The following is a 23,299-nucleotide window of genomic DNA, read 5'->3' as shown; positions in this document are numbered from 1 at the left end:
TATTTTTCTTCGGGCTATGTGAGTCTTTCATACATCCTGCATATTTCTTATAAATATTTATGATGACGATATTTATACAACTGTATACACCCCCATATACTCGGTTCCTTTCCATGGTACTAACCCACATCTTCGGATGTGGGCTGTATTTTCTTAGAATGTAGGTTGAGGTGCTCAGTTCCAGGTTCGATAGTGATTCTTCGGGCATGCTGTTCTATATCCTCTGTTGTGGTGAGTCCTCATGTTTCGAGGACGTGATGTCTGATATTGGTTTCATGAAATTGTTTATATTTGATAACTGAGTATGAGTCAGTTTGGGCATGTCTCAATGGCTTACTGGTTTTATTGATTTTCTTAGAGGTTTGTCAGACTAGTATAGATGTTGGAAGTTAACTAATAAGTCGTATTTTGTTATCTTTCTGAAATTCTTTTATTCTTGGATGATGATCACTCTGTTGATATTTGAGGTTTATTTATGGAAACCCAGTTGATTTGTGTTGAACTGAATGAAAATGGCTCAAAGGGTTATCTTAGGGCTGCTCATTGCCTCAAGCACCGTGTGACTCTCTGGGACCCGTTTTCCAGGGCGTTACAATTCCAAAACCAATTATGCAGGTGGGTTGTGGTTCTTACCAATTTAAATACCAATATACAATTATTTGGGGAATCCTTGTAACCCTAATTACATTGTTCCCAAGTGTGGGGAATAGTTGTAACCCTAAATTAATTCACCATCCCCATGCACCCCAATGAGTGTACAAACCATCAATGCAATGCATAATAATTTTATAGTTATCATGGGAAGAACATTCAAAAAATTTATATCCAAAACCCTCAATCAATAATTCAAAACCCAACATCAAAACCATGTTAATAATAAACAAATTTCATGCCATTAATAAAATCCAAGTGTAAGGAAAGAAATACATGCCTTAACCACAAAGAAAATTTAGAAATAAACCACCCATAGAACTCCAGATGACCACTTCCCTTGAAACCCTAGCCTTGTCTTGAATGGAGGTTTTAGGGAGTGAAGAGACTATTTGATATGTTAAAGTATTGAAAATAATCCCTCTTTAGGGTTTATGGATATGGGGTCTAAGGGGGTAAGGAGGTAAATGACCAAAGTGCCCCTAAAATAAAAGTTGAAAATTGTCGCCCAGTAGCTATAGTGACCTTGCGATGCTTTGTGTCACCCTATGACTCGTGGCCATTAGTCTTACGTTAGACATTGTCCATGGGCACCCACAATGGTTTGGTTATGATAAGCATGATACGACTCATATCACGACCCTACGACTCATAGGGTCCAAGTCATAGTAAAGAGAACCACCAAGGCCCTACACTGGTTACAATACAGAAGGCACATTATGACTTACAATAAGTTTATATGACTTGTTGAGTCTGTTCGTACTGACATCATAAACATTGGGATAGTACACTAGTTGTCCTACGATTTGGACTATATTACTTGTAATGAGTCCTAAGGACTCGTGAGTTACAAGTTGTAATCAGAGCAAAACACTAGGAAAACATACTGGACATGCTACGGTTGGGTTCTCAAGTCACATATAGAGATCCTATGACTCATACAAAGAGTCATACTCATGGCAGTGAGTTCAAAACTCAAAATATTTTAGAGGCCGACACCTAGGGCATTTCATTCCCCCCTCCCCCTGCCCCCCGGGATTATTTAACCTTGAGTGATGGTCAAGGAAGGCTTTGGCACGATTTAAGATAGAAACATACCCAGTCTTACCTTTAATAAGGACATAAAACAAAGATGTCAAGGAAATCACAATTTTCTTTAAGAAAGTCAGCAAACAAAGATGTTAAGAGAAGACATACCTCCAGCACGATTACCCAGAATGGGTATTTGGACTCCATGTCCTCCCCAGCTTTTCAAGTAGCTTATTCAACCTTTTGGTTCCTACATTGGACCTTTATAGAAGCCATGTACTTAGTCCACAACCGACAGAATTGATGATCAAAAATCTCAGCCAGGACTTCCTCGTAAAATAAGGAATTTGAAATACCCACACTCTTCATAGAACGATCAAGGAAGGATCGCCTACTTGCTTCTTCAACATAGACATGAAAGACCAGACGAACGGAACCCAAACAAGAAAGAAAATCAAGTTCATAAGCCATATTACCCGATCTCTTAAAAACCAAATACTAACCTACATAATGGGGATTAAGCTTTCCCTTTTTACCAAACTGCATAACCCCTTTCATGGGAGACACCTTCAAGAACATCTAAATTCCAACTTTAAATTCTAACTCCTTTCTTCTCATGTTTGTATAGGTCATTTTCAACTTTGTGGGAATCACCTTCACCTTCTCTAAAGTAGTATGAACCAAATCAGAACCAAATAACCTCATCTCATTAACTTCAAACCACCCAATAGGAGAATGACATCTCCTACATACAAGGCCTCAAAAGGGGCCATTCCAATGCTAGAGTGATAGCTATTATTATTCTAAACTCGATGAGAGGGAAATGATCAACCCACTGACCACAAAAGTCAATCACACAAGCTCAAAAAATATCTTCCAACATTTGAATCGTCCTCTCTGCTTGTCCATCCATCTGCAGGTGGATAGAGATACTAAGGTTTACCTTAGTCTCCAAACTTCTCTAGAAGAAATACCAAAAATGCCATGAGAACTGAGTACCAAGATCAAAAATAAAAGAAACAAGCACACCATGCAACTTTACAATCTCTTGGATAAACAACTTCACATAGTCCTCGACATAAAAATTAGTCCTTACTCGCAAAAAGTGAGCGAACTTGGTCATCCTATCCATAATGACCTAAATTGAATCCAACTGATTTTGAGACCGTAGACTACTAGTAATGAAATCCATATTAATCACTTCCCATTTTTATACAACCAACTCGATATCTTGAGACAACTTAGCGAGCCTCAAGTGCTCCATCTACAATTGTTGACACACCATGCACTCTGCCACAAATTGACCACGTCCTGCTTTATGTTATTCCACTAATAAATTTTCTTCAAATAATGGTACATCTTTATCAATCCAGGATGAACTGTATACCTCGACTCGTAGGCCTTTGCCAATATTTATTCTCATAATCCATCAATATTGGGAACACATAGTCTGCCTTGGTATCTAAAGATACCATCACCACTAATCTCAAATGCCATCACTCTCTACTGACCAACATCCAAAACCTGCTTCTCTTTTACCTCTGCACCACGAGATGACTTTGCCACCTCTTGAATAATCGCATTGCCATCTTCAGGATCCAAGAGATGAACTCAAAGATTAGACAACCCTTAAATATCTTTCATGATTTCTCGCTTTCCCTCATCCACATAAGACAAACTCTGAATCGATAACCTACTAAGAGCATCAACAACCACATTAGCTTTACATGGATGATAATGAAGACTTATGTCATAGTCCTTGAGTAACTTAAGCCATCTCCTCTCCCTGAGATTCAAGTCTTTTTGGGTGACCACATACTGCAAACTTCTATGGTCGAATAAGATGTCCACATGAACTCCATACAAATAATGACACCAAATCTATAAGGACAAAATAATAGACAATAATCCAAGTCATGAGTCGGGTAGTTCTTCTCATGAAATTTATGCTGTTGAGAAGCATAGGACACAAACCTTACCATGTTGCATCAACACATAACCAAGCCCCACATAGAAAGAATCATAATAAACAATAAAACCATCAGTGCCCTCGGGTAGGGTTAAAATTGGAGCAGTAGTCAGCTTATCCTTTAACTTCTCAAAAAATCCCTCAAAAGATTTTACCGTAGAAACTTTACTTTTTTTTGAGTTAACTTTATCAACGGAGCTGCAATTGAAGATAATCTCTCCATAAACCTCCTATATTACCTGACCAAACCCAAGAAACTCTGAATATCGACTGAAGTCATAGGTCTAGGCCACTTCTTAACCACTATAACCTTCTATGGATCCACTATGATCCTTTTAGTAGAAATAACATGACCCTAAAATGTAACAGCATTCAACCAGAACTAAAATTTTGAGAACTTAGCAATAACTGTTGATCCTTATGGGTCTACAACACTATGCGGAGATGATCAACATGATCCTCCTTACACTTCAAATACAAAAGAATAACATCTATAAACACTATCAGAAGCAAATCCAAGAACAAATAGAATACCCAGTTCATAAGATCCATAACTGTTATTGAGGAATTAGTCAAACCAAAGGACATCACCAAAAACTATAAATGATCATATGGAGTTTGAAAAGTAGACTTAGGAATATCCACCTTCCTTATCTTCAGCTGATGGTACCTAGACCAAAGTTCAATCTTAGAGAAGTACTTAGCACCCTGAAGTTAGTCAAATAGGTCACGAATCCTATGGAGAGGATAATTATTCTTGAACGTAACATTATTCAACTAGAGGTAATCTATTCACATTTAAAAGGAACCATCCTTTTACATACAAAGAGAATAGGAAAACCCCACAGAGATATACTAGGGTGGATAAAACCCTTATTAAGGAGATCTTTCAACTTCTTCTTAATCTTTTTCAACCCAGTCGTAGCCATTCTATTGGGAGAGATAGAGCTAGGATGAGTATTTGGTAGAAGGTCAATCCCAAAGTCTAATTCCCTATTGGTAGAAATACTAAGAAGATCTTCGGGGAATACTTTGGAAAACTCATAGACTATAAGGATAGATTACAGAGTGGGACCCTCAAAATTAGTATACTTAACATGCACAAAATGATAAAGACACCCCTTGGAAATAAACTCTTAGGCTCTAAGATAAGAAATGAACCTTCCCTTAGGCACTAAGGAAATACCTCCCTACTCAATCATAGGTTCATTCGGGAATTTGAAACTATTCTATTAGGTCATACAATCATTAAAATACATAGCACGAGTGAAACCAATCCATCTATAATATCACATCGAATTCTAACATATCGAACTCAATCATATCCACTAATGTATCCCTACCAAGCATAGATACCATACAACCCCTATAGACTCTTCTAGCCACAATGGAGTGACCAACCGAGTAGACACAAAAAATGGATCCCAAATATTCCTAGGACTAAAACCAAAATTGATTGCCACATAAGGGGTCACATAAGAAAGGGGAGACCTAGGATCAAACAGTCAATATACATCATGAGAAAAAAGTTTTAGCATACCAGTATAAGCATCATCAGAACTATCATAATCCTGACAAGTAGCATGAGCATACAAGAGATTCTGTCAAGTGTCGATACCAGAGGTAGAAGTAGCACCCTTCAGTGCTGGGGCTGGAGAAGTAAAAACAAGAATCTCATTAGCTCCAGTAGAAACCCTTGAAGCACACACCCGCTGCATATGACCAAGTCGACCATACCTAAATACTGATTTCTTCCCTCGTTACACTGGTCACAATACAATTGACCATAAAGATGACAAGAAAGATAAGGTGGAGCCGACGGAGCTTCACTGGCATAAAATAGGCCCCATGTGCCTCAACCCCACGTTGACCCAAAAGCAAATATCACCAAAAGACATAGGATAAGAAGCACTAGTAGTCATCTGAGAACTTTCTCAATTTCTCTTTTTGTGCCACTGCCTACCATCTCTACCACTTTAATTCTGACCCCTCTCATAATCTAAATATTTTATCCTCTGACTATATCTATCACTCACTTTTTCTTGATTTTTTCTCCCACTAACGGGATCAGACTAGCATGACAAAAAGACTACTATTTGGGTCAATAGATGAATAGAATGACAAAATTTAACATTAGAAATATCTTCTTGAGATGACTAAGCATGAGTGTACCAGCTTAAGAAGTATTAGTGAAAATCAGTGTAACTCCATAAGGGAAATCAGAATTAAGGGTCCTACATCGGGTCTGTAACCCATAAATAGGATGAGTTTCATCCATATTACCCTCATGTAGGATAGAGAAGACTTTACAAGAATCAAATCTTCAACGAGCCCTGATCTAAAATCCGATTAGTCGGAGGTTAGAGAGTTTTCAAGACCTTAGACTCTATTTCCCAAAAATAAACAATAAGAAAGGAAAATATTCCTAAATGCCTTATAGCCTCTCCCTAATAAGTGTGGACCGCTACATATCCATTATATAGACTCTACTTAGCACAACTTTATGGACACCCAATTGACCATGAGCCTAGGCCCTGATACCAATTTTGTCACAACCTAAACTAGGGCCTGGCCGTGACAGGTATCTCAAGTCCTTTGTGGATTAGATACCACTACCTTAGCCTAATCAATAGAGCATACACACTAATAGAGATTGAATACTAAATATATAACAAGATAAAAAAAGGTAAAATTCAAAGACATCTATGTTTTACCAGCAGAACCAATGACCAATACCCAAGTCCACAGTAATATCCACAAAGCCTCTAATAAAACTAAAGATAATATAGGTTGAGACATGCACCCGATGATAGCCAAAAATGCCAAATAAATCGTCTATTACAATATGAAACCAAACCATGAAATAAGGTCTTTCAAAGTATGGAAGCTCACTACTTTAATCTAACTCTCGAGCTATCCAATAATCACTTAGTCACTGAACAAGAAAAGCAGAAGTATTTCTTGTGCCTGCATTGCATGGAGATACAATATTCAAAAACAATTAGCGGGTTGAGTGCTAGCATATAACTCAGGAATAAGAGATAAAGTAATATCATGAGCAATAATCCAAAATCAATCAAAAACTCAATTGCACACCAGCATGTACAAATTTATATATAAATTGTCGGGATAAGGCACAAGTCTTAGCATACAATTTGAATTCCTTAGCCCGGGTTGTGTAGCTTGACCGCAATAAAACTACCCATAGTCTATATGGGTCCAGTGTCTACCACTAGTTGGGCCATAGTGCGTGTTAGCCGCACAAACCAAGGATATTATAGAAGGTCGGGGAATTTTTACACCCTTCACCATCTATGATACAAATATATACATAGTGTGATGTAATCACATGGTCATAAGAAATAGCCCTCATGTAGATAAATATGAGTTCTAGTATCAGCCCTTTAGGACTTACACCTTTACAGCTAGTTAGCACAACCCCTATTAAACCCAATTAAAATATTTAACACATAACCCAACCATACAGTAAGGAGTCAATCGTTAATGCCTTATTAAGTGATATTGTTATACTGACTATAGATTGCAAGAAATGTCATTAAGACAACACTTTGGGAAATCCTTGTATCTCAGACTCCATTTTTAAAATCAACTTGGTGGATTCCTTGTACCCCACAAGGTTTTTAAGGCCATTATTATCCCCTTAGGGAAATCCTTGTACTCTAGAAGGTTTTCAAACCATCCTTAACCATTTTGAAATTTATACAATGCATTAGTTTTACAGAAATAAGTCAAGTCAATTGGTGAATCATATTCCAAAACCATTTTTGCAGGTAGGCTGGGGTTCTTACCAATTTCAATACCAAAATCCAATTATTTGGGGAATCCTTATACCCCTAATTACATTATTCACAAGTTTGGTGAATCCTTGTACTACTAAATTCATTCACCATTCTCATGCACACCAATGAGTGTACAAACTAACAATTCAATGCATAATAATTCCATATTAAACATGGGAAAACATTCAAACAATTTGTATCCAAAACCCTCAACTCATAATTCAAAATCCAACATCAAAACCATGTGAACAAAAAACCAATTTCATGCTATTAAGAAAATCAAAGTGTACGAAGAGAGAGATACATGCCTTAATCACTAAAAAAATTGAGAAATAACCACCCTTAGAACTCAAGATGACCACTTTTTATGAAACCCTATCCTTATCTTGAATGGAGGATTTGATAGAGTGAAGAGAGTATTTGATATGTTAAAGTTTTCTAAATAATCCCTCAGTATTTTTTGAACATGGGGTCTAAGGGGGTAAAGAGGGAAATGACCATAGTTCCCCTTAAATAAAAGCTAAAATTTATTGCCCAGTCATTACGGATGACCTTGCAACTCATAGGATCACCTACAATTCATGGCCCTTAGTCGTAGGTTAGACAGTATCCATTGGAACCCACAAAAGTTTTGTTATATAAAGCAACATATAACTCATATCATGACCCTACGACTCGTATGGTCCAAGTTATGGTTAAGATAGAACCACCAATGCCCTATACAGATTATCTTATGGAAAGCATATTAGGACTCATAATGAGTCTATATGACTCGTTGAGTCTAGTCATAGTGACATAAAAAACATTGGGATAGTACACTACTTGCCCTACTATTTGGACTATATAATTCGTAACAAGTCCTAATAACCATGAGGTACAAATCGTACTCAGAGCAGAACACTAGGCAAACATATTGGACTTGCTACGATTGGGGTCTCAAGTCCCGTATAAAGACCCTACGACTCATATAGTGAGTCGTACTCAGGGTAGTAAGTTTAAAACTCAAAAATTTTTAGAGGCCAACACCTAGGGTGTTTCATCATTTGTGCTATTCTCATGTCCATGTATGATTTACATAATATTACCCAAAAATTAAAGCATATTATCTAGATATGAATGATGTACCCATTTATTTGAGATTGCTCAATCCTCAAGCTTAATTTGCATTCAAGTTTTGGATTCCAGTTCAAATATGAGTTTTCTCTAATTTGTTTAGATTATTTTGTAATTAAACCATGAATACGTGTTTTCCATAAGAATGACATCTTCCCATGTTCAAGAATCATGAATTTCCATTTTATGATCAGTTGTTTAATTTTTAGGCTTTATTCATAAAATTCCCTACTATGATGACCTTTTAATATATCATATTCAGTTGCATTAGTCAGAGTTGGTGGGTTATGAACATCAAAAACCTAGGAATTCAAACATACATCAGTTTATATTTTATTGAGTACATTAGATTTACACATGCATGGATATATACCGAATACCATGACTTGAGCATATAAGTTATCAATTTATAATTAAGTTTACACTTTAGTGTCATTTAGCTGAGAGAAATACTTAGTACCGAATGAATGCATGGATGAAGACTTCCCTATCAGTTTGTCATGAGACCGTTAGTAGAAGTTCCTAAGTTCCAGAACTAAGTTGCCACCATTGGTCAGAAGGGGTCCCTCATCAGTAAAGACATGTCACCCTAGTCCTTAGGGACATCAATTTAGTGGATCTACATCATCTAGTATTAGTACCCTTGGCAAGGTACTAGCAACCTTCCAACTAGGGTTACAGGTTGGACCCTAATTTTACTACGATTAGAGTATGTCCATTTTATTTAGCTCCCATAATTCTTAATTTATGTTTTAGATTTAGATTATGGTCAGTTTTCATATTATGCATGACCTTGTACTTAATTATTAAATATTATATAGTACATGTTTATACTTGTTCATTGTATCAGTTCACATCTTATAGTTTCAGACTCAGTATTCATAAATGGCCCTCAGTATAGTGTTACGTCATATTCAGCAGTATCTTGAGATTAAATATAATAGTAACGTTTCTATAGCTCTCAATTTATAGAAATTCTTTAGCTTATGATTTAGAAATTTCACTACGCTTTACTTCTTTTATGTACAGATATGTTCTAAGTGCATATTTTAGCAAATAACTTATGTCCTTAGTTTTAACGCATGGTTTAAGTATTTTCATAACTAGTGCATATCTCACATACCTAATACATTCCAAAGTACTTATTGCATACCTCTTCTACCTATATTTTTCATATGATATAGATTCAGGTGCCTACTCTCAAGATCATAGCTTGGCAGATCACAACTTTCAGCCAGTGGGTGATGAATTCTCTTATTTTGAGGACTCAAGTCAGTTGTTATTCTTGTATTGTATTTTTTTATTCATATTTATTAATTAGGGATAGTTGATGTCATGTTCCTTCTACCTATAATAAATATTAGTAGAGACTTCATAGACAATCAGTTAGAGTTTGTATATGAATTTATGTTCCTCTTTTTTAGATTACAGTGTTGTAAGCTTTGAAGAGTAAGGAATTTAAATAGCTTATCTCCTGATTATGCTTTCATTAAGTTTGTTTATCTTTTATAGATATATTCAAAACTAGTTGCTCATGCATTATGCCAGTACCATGGCTAAGCTTGGGATCACTTGTGGTTCTAAGAATCATGTTACGACTAGGGGGTTGTCTCGGATCATGATAGATTCAGTTTATGTGGATTCTTGATTATGGCATGAAAAATTTGTATGTTATGACTATTCAGTTATTTAGTCCCATTGATGATACCCCCCGGACTTATGGGGGTCTTCATTATATTGACAATCTTTAAGTTATCATAATGTGATCTTTACGTTACTATTTTGTATGTATTTTTTATTCATGTACAACAGTTTTGGAGCTTATTTCTAGTTTTGCCTCTTTACTTTAACTTAGCTTATTTATCTTGCATCTTTATTATACTTGTATTAAGATTTAGCTCAGTCGACCAATGGTGCCTATTGAGTACCTATGGTTTTTGGTACTCATACTATACTTTGTACCCTTTTGGTGCAGATCCAAGTATTAGTTATCCCCGTTGATTCAAAAATTGTGATGAGTTAATTTTGAAGATTGGGTGAGCTATTGGAGTTGAAGTTACCTTTTTTTAATTCTATGTATCTATGTCTAGTCTTTTATTTTTGAGACATATTGTATATGACTATTTAATACTTTTGGCTTATTTATAGTTGCTCTTGTATTGACATTACTAAGTCTTGGGATGTTTATTGCCTTTCTATCTATCTAGTATACTATTGTAGTTGTTATATTGTTATTTTAAGTCTTTAATTATTGATTTTATGGTTGTTAGGTTATTTAGCACTAAGTTAGCCCATTACTTATAGCTCCGAACTCTATTTTGGCTTACCTACTAGTGGGATAAGGTTGGTGCAATCATCATTTGTAAATTGGGTTATGACACTAACTATGATTGTGCCTTTCTTCATTTGATGTGCCGACTCAAAAAATAGTTTTGCTTAGGATAGATTTTATGTTTGTCCATAATACGCCTATTAGGTTTATTGGTTCACTTTAGATTCTATGAATACTTTTGAGACATATTGTTGTTCATTGTAATAAGAATTGTTTTTAGGGGTTTATTCGTATATTGAGATTCATGGTTTTCATCTTATTCTTATAAGTCCATAATCATTCTTTCTTATCAGTTTTCTTCTTATGTTCTAGCAATTATGAATAGCTAAGCACCACAAATAGGATTGTAGGAACCACGACGGATTAACAAAGTAGTGTTTACAGTATAAGGGGATTCTTAAAGGGTATTTAGGCATATATTATTATTATCTTTGGTTTGATTTCTTTTTAACAGTTGCAAATTTTAAAACTCACCTTATCCTTACTCTTGACAACAGGATAAGTAAAGGATGGAAAAAAAGAATCAATAAAGAGACTTGGAGCCATCAATATCCATTTAATTAGAGCTGAACTGGAAAATAGGATGGACTAGTAAGGGATAAATATTAGTGGTTACTAATGTAAAACCCATGAAACATGAACCTTTGTGATTAATGATAGTTGTCTAATAAGGGTGTAAAGTTGTTTAGATGAACATAACCTATTGATTTTGCATATCGATCACCATAAGACATCATTAAGTACAATGAACTCAGATTTATGAAGTTATTGGGGAACATATTCCTAATGCCTCTAACATACTGACTACAAATCTAATAAAATCAATAATTGTTACTATTGAAATCCTAATTACAACCCCCCATTTATTGGAATGGTTATTTATTTCTTAGATAAATATCTTGATAGATATTTTGACCTATTCTCTGTAGGCTTGACCAAAACCTAGGTAGGTTTTATATTTGATCAACGACTATTGTATACCTTGTTAGAAGGTGTAATCAAGGAGACATCAATTTTTGGTGTTGTTGCTGAAAAATACGATTACAGAGTTGACTGATTATGTTAATTGGATTGTTGGGTTCAATTTCTTGATTTTACTTTTTTGTTGGTTCTACAGTGTATACTATTGATGCCCAACAGCCCAACACTCGAAGTTAAGACGATACCTTATTACACTTGATACGAAACTTAATATAATGCTCAGAGCTAATAGAAGAATGATGAATAAAAGAGTTCATAATTAAGGAGTTCATAAAGGTGGATTCGATGATATGGGAGTCCTGAATCAACCAGGGCATAATCTTAGGGTTTAATAGAATGCAAAAGAGACCACAACTTGGTTGATTGCTGAGGATAATGTTAGGTAAGAAGTTGATAGGTAGGTGGCTCAAGAAGAAAGGGCTATACAGGCTGAATTGAACTGTCTAACCATAATTAATAAGCGATAAAGGAAGATAAGGTATAAGGGGCAATAAACTCTACAATAGTATCTTTCTTCTTATGATATAGAAGATGAGAAAGATTTTTTAGAGGTGGTTAAAACAGGCACTATCAATCCACTAGAATTGCCTAAAGGAACTAACTTTGACATCACAAACGTTATGGTACAATTGTTGAACTTGAAGGGAGTGTTCACAATCCTTCCTAATGCTAATACAAACATAAATAAGATGATATATTTTTGGATCTACATCTCTTGTAATTTACCTAGAGTAAGACAAGAGGCGATTAAAATATACTTGCTTTCTTTTTTTTTAACCAGGGAGGCTATAGTATGGTTGACAGAGTTTCCACATGGATCGATCATTACTTGGAATGACTTGAGGGATTAATTTTTAGATAGATTTTTCCCACCATACAGAATGTTGCAATTGTATGATGAGATCTATAACTTCAAGTAGCTATGTTTTGATGTGTTATATGACACCTAGTTGAAGTATAAAAAGAAGTTGTAGAATATTCCTAACTTATGAATATCAAGTAGTATTTTGCAGAAGATTTGCTATAGATCTTTGAACTCAAACAATATGCTATCACTGGATAAGTTTTTATGAGGTTGGATTAGGCTATTGAGATTCTAGATTGGATCACTAAAACCAAAAGGGATTGGTAAACTCAAGACACAGACAGACCCGAAGGAACTTATATGATTGGGGCATCCGCAGAATAGAGGGAAGTAGATGATCTAGTCACTCAAAAGGTTCCATAGTTGATGTTTAAGCTTACCTAATTTACTAAGCAGTTTGCATTGGCTTGAGATAAAAAGGTGAATGTGATTGATTTTCAAGGACCTAGTCATGGTGTACAATCTATTATCCCCTAAAGTGGTAAGTCAGGGTCTTTAATAGAGATATAAAGTCTATTTTAGCAAAGACTATAAATCCCAATAGGATGGACTAGACTAGAAAGCTAGATGACGCATTGTAGGCATATAGGACAACATTCAAGACCCCTATTCGTATTTCATCATATCAACTTATGTATGAAAAAAGGTTCCACTTGTGTATTAAACTTGAGAATAAGGTATTGTGGATACTAAAGAAGTTGAATCTAGAGTAGAGTGATGTGGCAAAATTGAGACTAGAATAGTTGAATGAGATAGATAAATTTTGTGTCCATTCCTATGAAAGCTCATCCATGTACAGAGATAAGATAAAATTGTACCATGATCAAAGGATTTAGAAATAGAATTCACCATTAGAAATAGAGTACTACTTCTTAAATAAAGAATGAGGTTGTTTCAGGGCAAGCTGAAGTCAAAATGAAGAGGACTGTATAGAGTGATGACAGTTTTTCCCTATGATGCAATTGATCCTTAAAATACCAAATATTAGAGGTCTCAGGTAAATGGAAATAGGGTGAAACACTATCTCAGTGATGTTAAAAAGGCCAAAGTTATATGTAAAGTGGACCTATATGATGCTTGAGAAATTAGGAACACCTGAGTCGTGTCGTGATTTAAATTAGGTGCTTCATAGAAGGCAACCTATTAGATAGTTTGGTGATGTCTGAGTAACCAAACTATCCACATCGTTTTGTGACATTAAATTAAGGTTTTATTAGGAGGAAACCCAAGGTTTTTGTGCTTATTTCAATTATAGGGTAATGTGTGTTACTTGTGCAGCGCAATACATAAAAGAACCTGAAGAACTTAAAGCAAAACTAAACCCACCAAAGGATTGTACTACTGTGGAAAGTTCCCAAGATCATGGATATAGTCGTCTACATGAAGTCCAATAACTTGATTTCAAGGAGTTTTTTATACAATTGATAATCGATGAACGTACAAATATAGTACAATCGTGGAATCCATCATCTGACTGAACTTCTGCAGACCAACATCAAGAATTTCATGACCTAAAAAACAAGGGTCATAATGGCACTTGTCGCAGAAAGTCTTGACAAGTAAGCCTATCACTCAAACTAATTTGAAATGAGAAATCAATACCCAAAACCCAAGGCAAGACTACTAGAATGGAATCGAACCACACATACATAGTAAAAGTAGAAATACGTAACCAAATATGTCATAAAATATCCCAAAACATTGTGTCATAGTGTAAGTATCACTAAATACATCTCAAATGTCAAAGATACATTAAAAGACCAAAAAGGATCAAAATTTATCTCCTAATACAAAATAAGACATGAAATAGATAAGAAGAGGTAGTAGGATAAATTCGGAAGCATAGATCATTAGCTACCTCAAATACGCTCCGTATTTTACCCGAAACAGCTATTGTCCAGCGTACTTGTACCTAGATCTACACCGAAAGAGGGCAGTAGGGGTGAGTACGGTCCACTTGTACTCATTAGTTATCATAGACCGACTAAGTAAAGTAGAAAATAAAGAATATAAAATACACACTATGGCCATGTCACCTACAATCAAAAAATATCCAAATGGTAGCCCACTCCGTCACTACTAATAGTTCTACAATATACACATACTAGTATAAATACCCGTGCGATGCGTAAATAGTATTAACGTGACATTTCTAATCACTTCACATTGAAATATCTTGTTCAAACTTGTTATTTTAAATTATCTTTAAAAAAAAGGTCCATTTATCATCTTATTTCTCAATGAAATGAAAAAATAAAATAAAATCTTTTTATACCCACCTACCCCCAATCCTCTAATCAATTTTTTTTAAATATAATTGTTTTTCAACTCCTCCCCCCCCCCCCCCCCCCCGCACCTCCACTCTTTCACACTCAATCCCTCCCCTACTAATCAAATTTATACGGAAAAATAATTATCTAATTGTTAAAAAAAATACAGTTCATATTTTTCTTTATAATATTATTCATAATTTAAAGATAGTGGATTATTAATATCCTCTACACCTCCCCCCATCTTTCCTTCCCTCCGTCCGCCCCGTCTCAAAACAAAGTATATATGAGTAAAAATAATTTTGTAACTATAAAAAAGCTTTTATGTTTCATATTTTTTAATTATATTTTTATATTTAAGGTTTTTTAATTGTCAAAAAAAATTAATATTTGTATTCTACTATCCCTCAGTCTCTTCCGTCAAAATTTTTATAAATAGTAATATGTGTATTATTTGAATTTTTTCATTATATTCTCAAAAATTATTTAAATTTCCTTAAACCCCCACCCCACCCCTGCCGCCCAAATCCTCCATGTACATTCTTTTCTATTGTAATTTGATTACTTAACTTTTCTCTAATTTGATCTTGAATTAGATTACATTTTGTGTTACACACATAAGCAATTGAGTTTTCTTCTCCCTTATATCAAAATGTAAAAGTTAAAATAGATAAAGTTTGTTATACATGAAAAAATAAATGAAATATAAATTAGAAGAATATTTCAAAATTATCTAATCGGTTAGGCGTGCTTATAATTTAAAATTAAATTCAAACATTTTCACATGTATCAAAATATGAAGTTATATCATATATTTGATTTTTAAAATTTCTTTTTTTAAATAAAATTCAAAAAACTTATTAACATGTCCTTATAAGTAAAATGTATTTCCATAATGCATGTAAAAATTTTTGAATATGAATTTTAAAGGAAAAAGTAAAATGATTAGTTTACTCTAAGAAAAAGAAGTTTAATATATAAATTATGTACATTAAGTTTAATTAAACTCTAAGTTACATCATTAGATGTACTTTTATAGATTGTAATTTAACATTAAATATCATGACTCACTTGCATATACTGTAAAAATGATTTCATTTAGTCTTTTAGATTTGATATTTCTATATTTTATGCTACATATAATCCGTTAAAACATAAACATATAGAGTTGTAGATTTGTACGTAAAATTAAGAAAAGAATAAACGAATTAAAATATCTAAATACCTACAAATTTTATGTTGTAATCTTTCCAAAAAAGAGTAGATATATGAATGTGATATAATAATGCTCCATAAGATTGCATTTTTGAAGTAAGTATCGAAATAACTTATTTTACAAAATTTTATTTAAATCAAAAAGAGAATTTTAGCCATCATTTCGAACTAAAATTAATATAGTAATTTTTTTATCATTAAACTACAAAAATTTCGATATAAGTTTTAATAAATCGGTAATTCTCTTAAGAATAAGAGAAACATGAAAAATAAGATTAAAAAAAGTTGTGCGTGTAGTTAGATTTTAAAATACTAAAATATCTAAATATTTTAAAATTTAAAATTCAAACTATTATTTTTTATCTTCGAATAATAATAAACTAACATCGATAATAATATATTTTTCTCTTTTTTAATAATCAAGTTGAGGAAAAAAAGAATGAACAAAATATGATTTTTTTTGAAAAATAATTTATATGCATACGTGCATTAATTTAAAGCAAGAATTGGTTATTATTTTATATGCGCATAAATACAAAGTTTATTTTCATTATTTAAATCATAATATGTATGTTTCTTCTAATATTCTTGCATTTTTATTTTCTTTTCTTATTCATGCTAGTCTAGTTCACTCAATTTCGTTAATTTATCAAAAGTTATTTTAAAATATCTATCTTTTTATACTGAGTATATTATTGCAATCGTATTAAAAAGCATAAACTTGACTAAAATTCTCAATGAAATGTCATTTTTATTTTTCAATTACATAAGCAAACATATTTATTTTTATTAAGTCATATGAACAAATCAGAATGAAAAATATCATTTATTTGAATTCATGATTGTATATATTAGGACGAATATCCTGTAATATGACATCACTTATGTATATACAAAAAGTAAAAATGTTAAAACACAAAAAGATTAAAATAAGAAGAAGAAGAGGAAGAACATAAAACAATGCATCAACTAAAACTAATGAAAGAAAGCTTGACATTACATTTTATTGGAGGAGTATATATAAGAGAGGCTAAGGAGCTAGAATTTCATTCCAACTCAAATTTCTTTATAAATTCAAAATCATATCATTTTGTTATAAACAAAATTAGATTGTTTCTCTTTCTTATCCTATTTATTTTAGTATTCATATTTGCATTGTGAAAAATATTTTATTAATTTTTTTGTGGTGATAAGCTTTAAAAGTTTAAAAACAAAATCTACGAATTAATTAATATAAATAGATATAACATGTTGTAGAGATTAATTCAAACAATTTTATCTTGAAATTGGTTAAGTTAGATGTGGATCAATTTAAATTTCAAAATTCTACAAATTATTATGTTAATGACTTATTAAAATAATGTTGAGACATTAGCAATACACAGTGCTACTTAGAAAAGAGATAGTCAGACTCTAACTTTATGTTTTAAAAACATCCTGCTATTACTATTTTTATTAATTTATCTTTTATTTGATATTGAAATTAATTGTATTTAGATATATTATAACTGAATCAGATAAGTGTATGAAACCACAAAAGTTTATTTATATATATTCAATTATAGGTTCCTAATTTTAAGCTACTGATAGTTTTTTAGATATTTTTATGTTTTTAAAAACATCCTCCTGTTGTTTCTGCTACTGCTAAACCGTAAACCCTAAACCACTACTACTGTTGTTGTTGCTGCTAAACCCAAAACCCCAAACCACTACTACTACTATTACTACAACAACTACTACTACTACTACTACTTCTACTACTACTACAGCTGGTAGTGTTGTTGCTACTGCTACTACTACTGCTACTTCTGCTTATGTTTCTGCTACTGCTACTACTACTACTGTTGTTGTTACTGCTGCTGCTACCAGTTCTACTGCTACTGCTAGTGCTACTACTGCTGCTGCTACTACTAATGCTACTATTGCTACAGCTACTGCTACTGCTAGCATTATTATTATTATTATTATTATTACCATTATTAATAATGGTATGTTTCTAAGACCACTACAACTATATATTGTTTTTGTTGTTGTTGTTGTTGTTGTTGTTGTTGTTGTTGTATTTTACATAGTTTTTAACTCAAAAGAATTCAAATTTAATTTAAAATAATGAAAGGGATAAATTTATGAATAATTATAGTTCATTTAGCGCTCTTCAATGTTAGATTCTTAGTTTCAACCTAATGACAATTTCTTTTTAATAAAATTTAGTGTTTTCAAATTCAAATATTTCTTTTTTTTTTTTAACTCAAAATATTTTATTACAATACTACTACTACCACTACCACTATTATTATTATTATTATTATTTTTATTATTATTATTATTTATAATAATTATAATATTAAAAATAACAACAACAAATGGTTCCCGCGATTATTTATTATTATTGTTACTATTATTATTATTATTATTATTTATTTTTGTAATATTATATTTTATATAATATTTAAATTATCTTATAACTTTGAAAGAAATTAATTTATGAATAGTTAGAGTTCATTTAGAACTCATCAATGCTAGGTTCCTAATTTTAAACTACTGATAATTTAAAAAGTAAATCTAATATTTTTGAATTCAAATATATTTGTTTTTTAATTCAAATATTTCATTACAATACTCTATTAATCTTGTCTTAAAATTGTCAAGTGGCTTATTCTTATGTTGCCACTTGGCTTTTTATGGTGCTTCGTTCTCAACTTTATAATATATATATAGATACCATACATAAATACAAGAAAGAAGCACAAATAGATAGATATCACATCAAAGACAATAATAAAACACAAAATGAGCATAATATATATATATATATATATATATATGAAATCCAACACCAATATCTATCACATCTAGAGAGGGTTTTTGAAGATGTCACATTTTCTGTCATAAAAAGCTAGTGTTTCAAGTATTTCCAAGGCGGTACTAATGTTTCATGAATGTATATGATATGAGGATGTAATGCTCAAAATCCAACCAATATTCCAACCATGTATGCTAGAATCCACTGAATAATCCAACCATCCATGAATCCAAATGTAATTCATATGCCAATAGAGTAAAACACACAGTAATATTCCATGATACAACATAAACTCCAATTTAGGCTTTTCATTGGAAAATATATAATTAAATGTACACAAGCAAAGCCAATAACGTCCCATAAGAGCCCACATGGTCACACATAGGAAACAATATCTCAAAACCAGCAACTCATAACAATATAAGCCCATATAGGCACAACACGATAATATACCCATTTTCATAATTGGTCCCCATACCCTTGACATAATTTTATATACATATTGACTATCCAGACTAGTCTGAAGAAAATTAAGCTATAACCTACATCAAATGTCAAAAATCAGTCCAAAAGCCTCCACTATGAAGCTTTCTCCTGACGAATGGATTCAGAATCAACTAAAAGGCACAAATATAGAATATATGCATTAAATGAAAGCTAATGATATCCATATAGCCCATTTTAAGGCCGGGTTTAAGACAGAACCTCCAAACGAATTTTCAAAAAAGCATGGTAAAATTGGAATTTTGTCCAAAAATATATTCCTCTTGATTAAAGAATCTTATCGAATAAAACCAAAGTGAAAACGGGTTAGAATTGGGGCTTAAGTTAAAAATTTCCTAATTTCAGGCATCATGGACAAAAATCCCCAAATTCCATCTTTGAAATTAAGTTTTGATTGGATTTAAATATCAAGAATCGAAGAAAAATAATTGAAATAGGAGTTTTGGAGCTTACCCAAGCTAAAAATGAAAGAAATCCCCCAAAAACTTGAATCCTCAAGCTTCAAGTCTTGAAAATGGTGAAAAACATGAAATTTAGGGATTTAACCCAACCAGGCATCACTTAATCAACCATCGGGTCGCTTAAGCGGCCAAGTGTCACTTATGCGATGACCGACTCATCACATATGTGACTTGGGTGTCGCTTAAGTGACTTTTCCCTATGCGATGGGGGAGTCACTTATGCAATACCCCCTGCTGTCTTCCAGTCAATTAAGCGACCAATAGGTTGCCTAAGCAAGTGCACCAGCTGAACACTTCTTCACGGACCCCTCTAGATGCATCCAGAATTTCGAGAATACAAATGAAATATGCTACCATGTAAAATTTGACGCTCCAAACTTAACGGCGATATTGGATTTTTGAAAAAATATCATTTTAAAAATATTGATCCAAACACAATTTCATAATTTTCGAACCAAGGGTCTAAATAAGATATAAAGCCATAAAAATACACCAACCATGTTACCATCCTAAAATTGATATTCTGGATCTGCTGGTGTAGTTTGTTTTCTCATTTGATGCATAGATTAATAAAAGTTGACCAAATTCAACTATAAAACTTTTATAACCACCAAAAATCATAATCTTATACAAATCATACTAAAATACAGAGGGAACCGTGCTAATCATCCCCACACCCAAGAAATACAACAAAACAACCACAGGGAGGAATAAAATAGTCAAATCACACAGAAATAAATATTTCACAAAATTACCAAAAATTAGGTCCTTACATCGCCCACCACTAAGAATCGAATTCATCTTCAAACTAAAGGCAAGTGAAATACCTGAATTAGCAAAAAACTAGGAATAACTACCACATATATCAGACTTAATCTCCCAGGTAGACTCATCTACAGGTCGATGTCTTCATTGGACCTTAACTACTGGAATATCTCTAGAATGTAACTGTCTGACATCTCAAGCTAGAATAAAGATGGGATCCTCAAGAAAAGACAACCTCTAATTTAGTTGGACCGAGTCCCAAAATATGATATGAGACTCACCCAAAATGTAACGCCGAAGCATGCATGTAAATATGGATGAACAACTGATAAATATGTGTGTAATACCAAATCATATGCCACATCCGCAATATTACAATGAATCTCAAAAGGTGCAAGATACCTGACGTTAAGCTTGCCCCTCTTCCCAAACCTCATTGTACTTTTCATGGATGACACATATAGAAAGACACGATCACAACACTAAATCTCATAGCATAAATTCAACAATCCATATAGCACTTCTGCCTACTCTGAGCTCCTTGAAGTCTATCCTGAATGACCTAAACTCTATCCAAAGACTCACAAAGCAAGTCCGTACCTCAAGGTATAATCTTAGAAACCTCGATTTAATAAATTAGAAAGCGACAACACCTGCCATACAAAGCCTATAAAGAAGTCATCTTAATACTAGAATGGTAGCTGTTATTGTATGCAAACTCCGTCAAAGACAGATACTCCTCCCACTAACCTCAAAAGTCCATTACACAATCACAAAGAATATCTTCTAAAACCTTAATAGTCCACTCCGGCATACCATTGGCCTGAGGGTGAAATGTTGTATTAAGATCAACCTAGGTACCCAACTCTTCCCAAAAGTTATCTAAAAGTTGGATGTGAACTCTAAACCTCGACCTAAGATGATGGACACTGGCACTACATAAAGATGAACTATCTCTAAAATATAGATACGTGCTAACCTCTAAGCATTAAAAAAAAACTCGAACCGTAATAAAATAAGTAGACTTGGTCAATCAATCCATGATGACCCAAATACTATCAGAAACATGAGAAGTATGATGTAACCTAGTCGTAAAGTCCATAGTGATCAGCATCTATTTCCACTCTAGAATGGGTGACCTCTAAAGAAAACAACTGAGTCTCAAATATTTGGCCTTCACCTACTTGCAACATAGGCAATGAGCTATAAAATCTGCTATATCCTTTCTCATATCAATCCACCAGTAATGTTATCTAAAACACGATATATCTTAGTGACTCTCAAATGGATGGAATATCATGAATAATGACCATCCTACAAAATCAATCTAAGCCAATCACCCATGGTTAGAATACAAACTAGACAACTAAATCATAAAATACCATCAAAGTCAAGTGAGGATTCCTTAGCCGCTCCTCTTAACCCCTTATCTCGGATCACTCTCAACCATACATCATCAAACTGATGAGCTTGAATCTTTTCCATCAAGGAAGACCTAGCCTCCACAAAATCCAAAATATTCATTGATGGTGAATATAAACGCTAACCATCAAGTTAGCTAAAGGATAAACCTCTAACGCTAAAGGTCACTCCTGAGTCAAATTATGCACCAAGCTATACACGCTAATTGACTTCCGACTTAAGGAATTTGTAATAATATTAACCTTGCCAATTGATAGAGAATAGCAATATCAGAACCCTTAAGCAACTCAGGCCAACTTTGCTACCTTATAATAAGATCTTGCAGGGTAAATTAATATTGAAGGATACGGTGGTTTGAGAAGATCTCATAACAGACTCCACACAAGTAATGCCTCCGAAAATTTATTGAAAATACAATCACGCACAACTCTAAATCATGGATAGGTTGATTTCTCTCATGGGGCTTTAACTGAAGATAATCATATGCAACAACCTTACCTTTCTATATTAACATAGCACCTAGCCCAACACCTGAAGCATAAAAAAATATAGTAAAACCCACGCCATCCTTGGGTAAAGTAAAGATAGAAGTTGAAGTCAACAAATCCTTGAGCTTTTAAAAGTTTGCCTCACAAGCATCAGAACACTGAAAAGAAAGCTTTTTTTGAGTCAACTTGGTCAAAGGGATGTGATAGATAAAAACCATCAACAAAGTATCTATAGTATCCTGCCAAAGCAACAAATCTCAAAATCTCAATAGGAGAAGTAGGACTAGAACAATCACAAACCACTGTAATCTTGGTTGGATCGACCATAACACCATCCTTGGTCACCACATGACCCAAGAAAGAGACAAACTCTTACTAAAACTCACACTTGAAGAACTTAGCGTACAACTTCTTATCACTCAACCTCTGAAGTATAATTTGCAGATTCTCTTCATGTTTAGCCTCACTCTTTGAATAAATCAAGATATCACCTATAAATATAATAACAAAAGAGTGGAGATACAGTTAAAATACCTGGTTCATCAACACTATGAATATGGCTGGGGCATTAGTCAACCCGAAAGACATAACCAAGAACTCATAATGATTATACCAAGTTTGAAAAGATGTC

The sequence above is a fragment of the Capsicum annuum genome, chromosome 11 (assembly GCF_002878395.1).
Source record: "Capsicum annuum cultivar UCD-10X-F1 chromosome 11, UCD10Xv1.1, whole genome shotgun sequence".
In the NCBI taxonomy this organism is placed as follows: domain Eukaryota; kingdom Viridiplantae; phylum Streptophyta; class Magnoliopsida; order Solanales; family Solanaceae; genus Capsicum; species Capsicum annuum.
Note: the sequence above shows the minus strand (reverse complement) of the source record.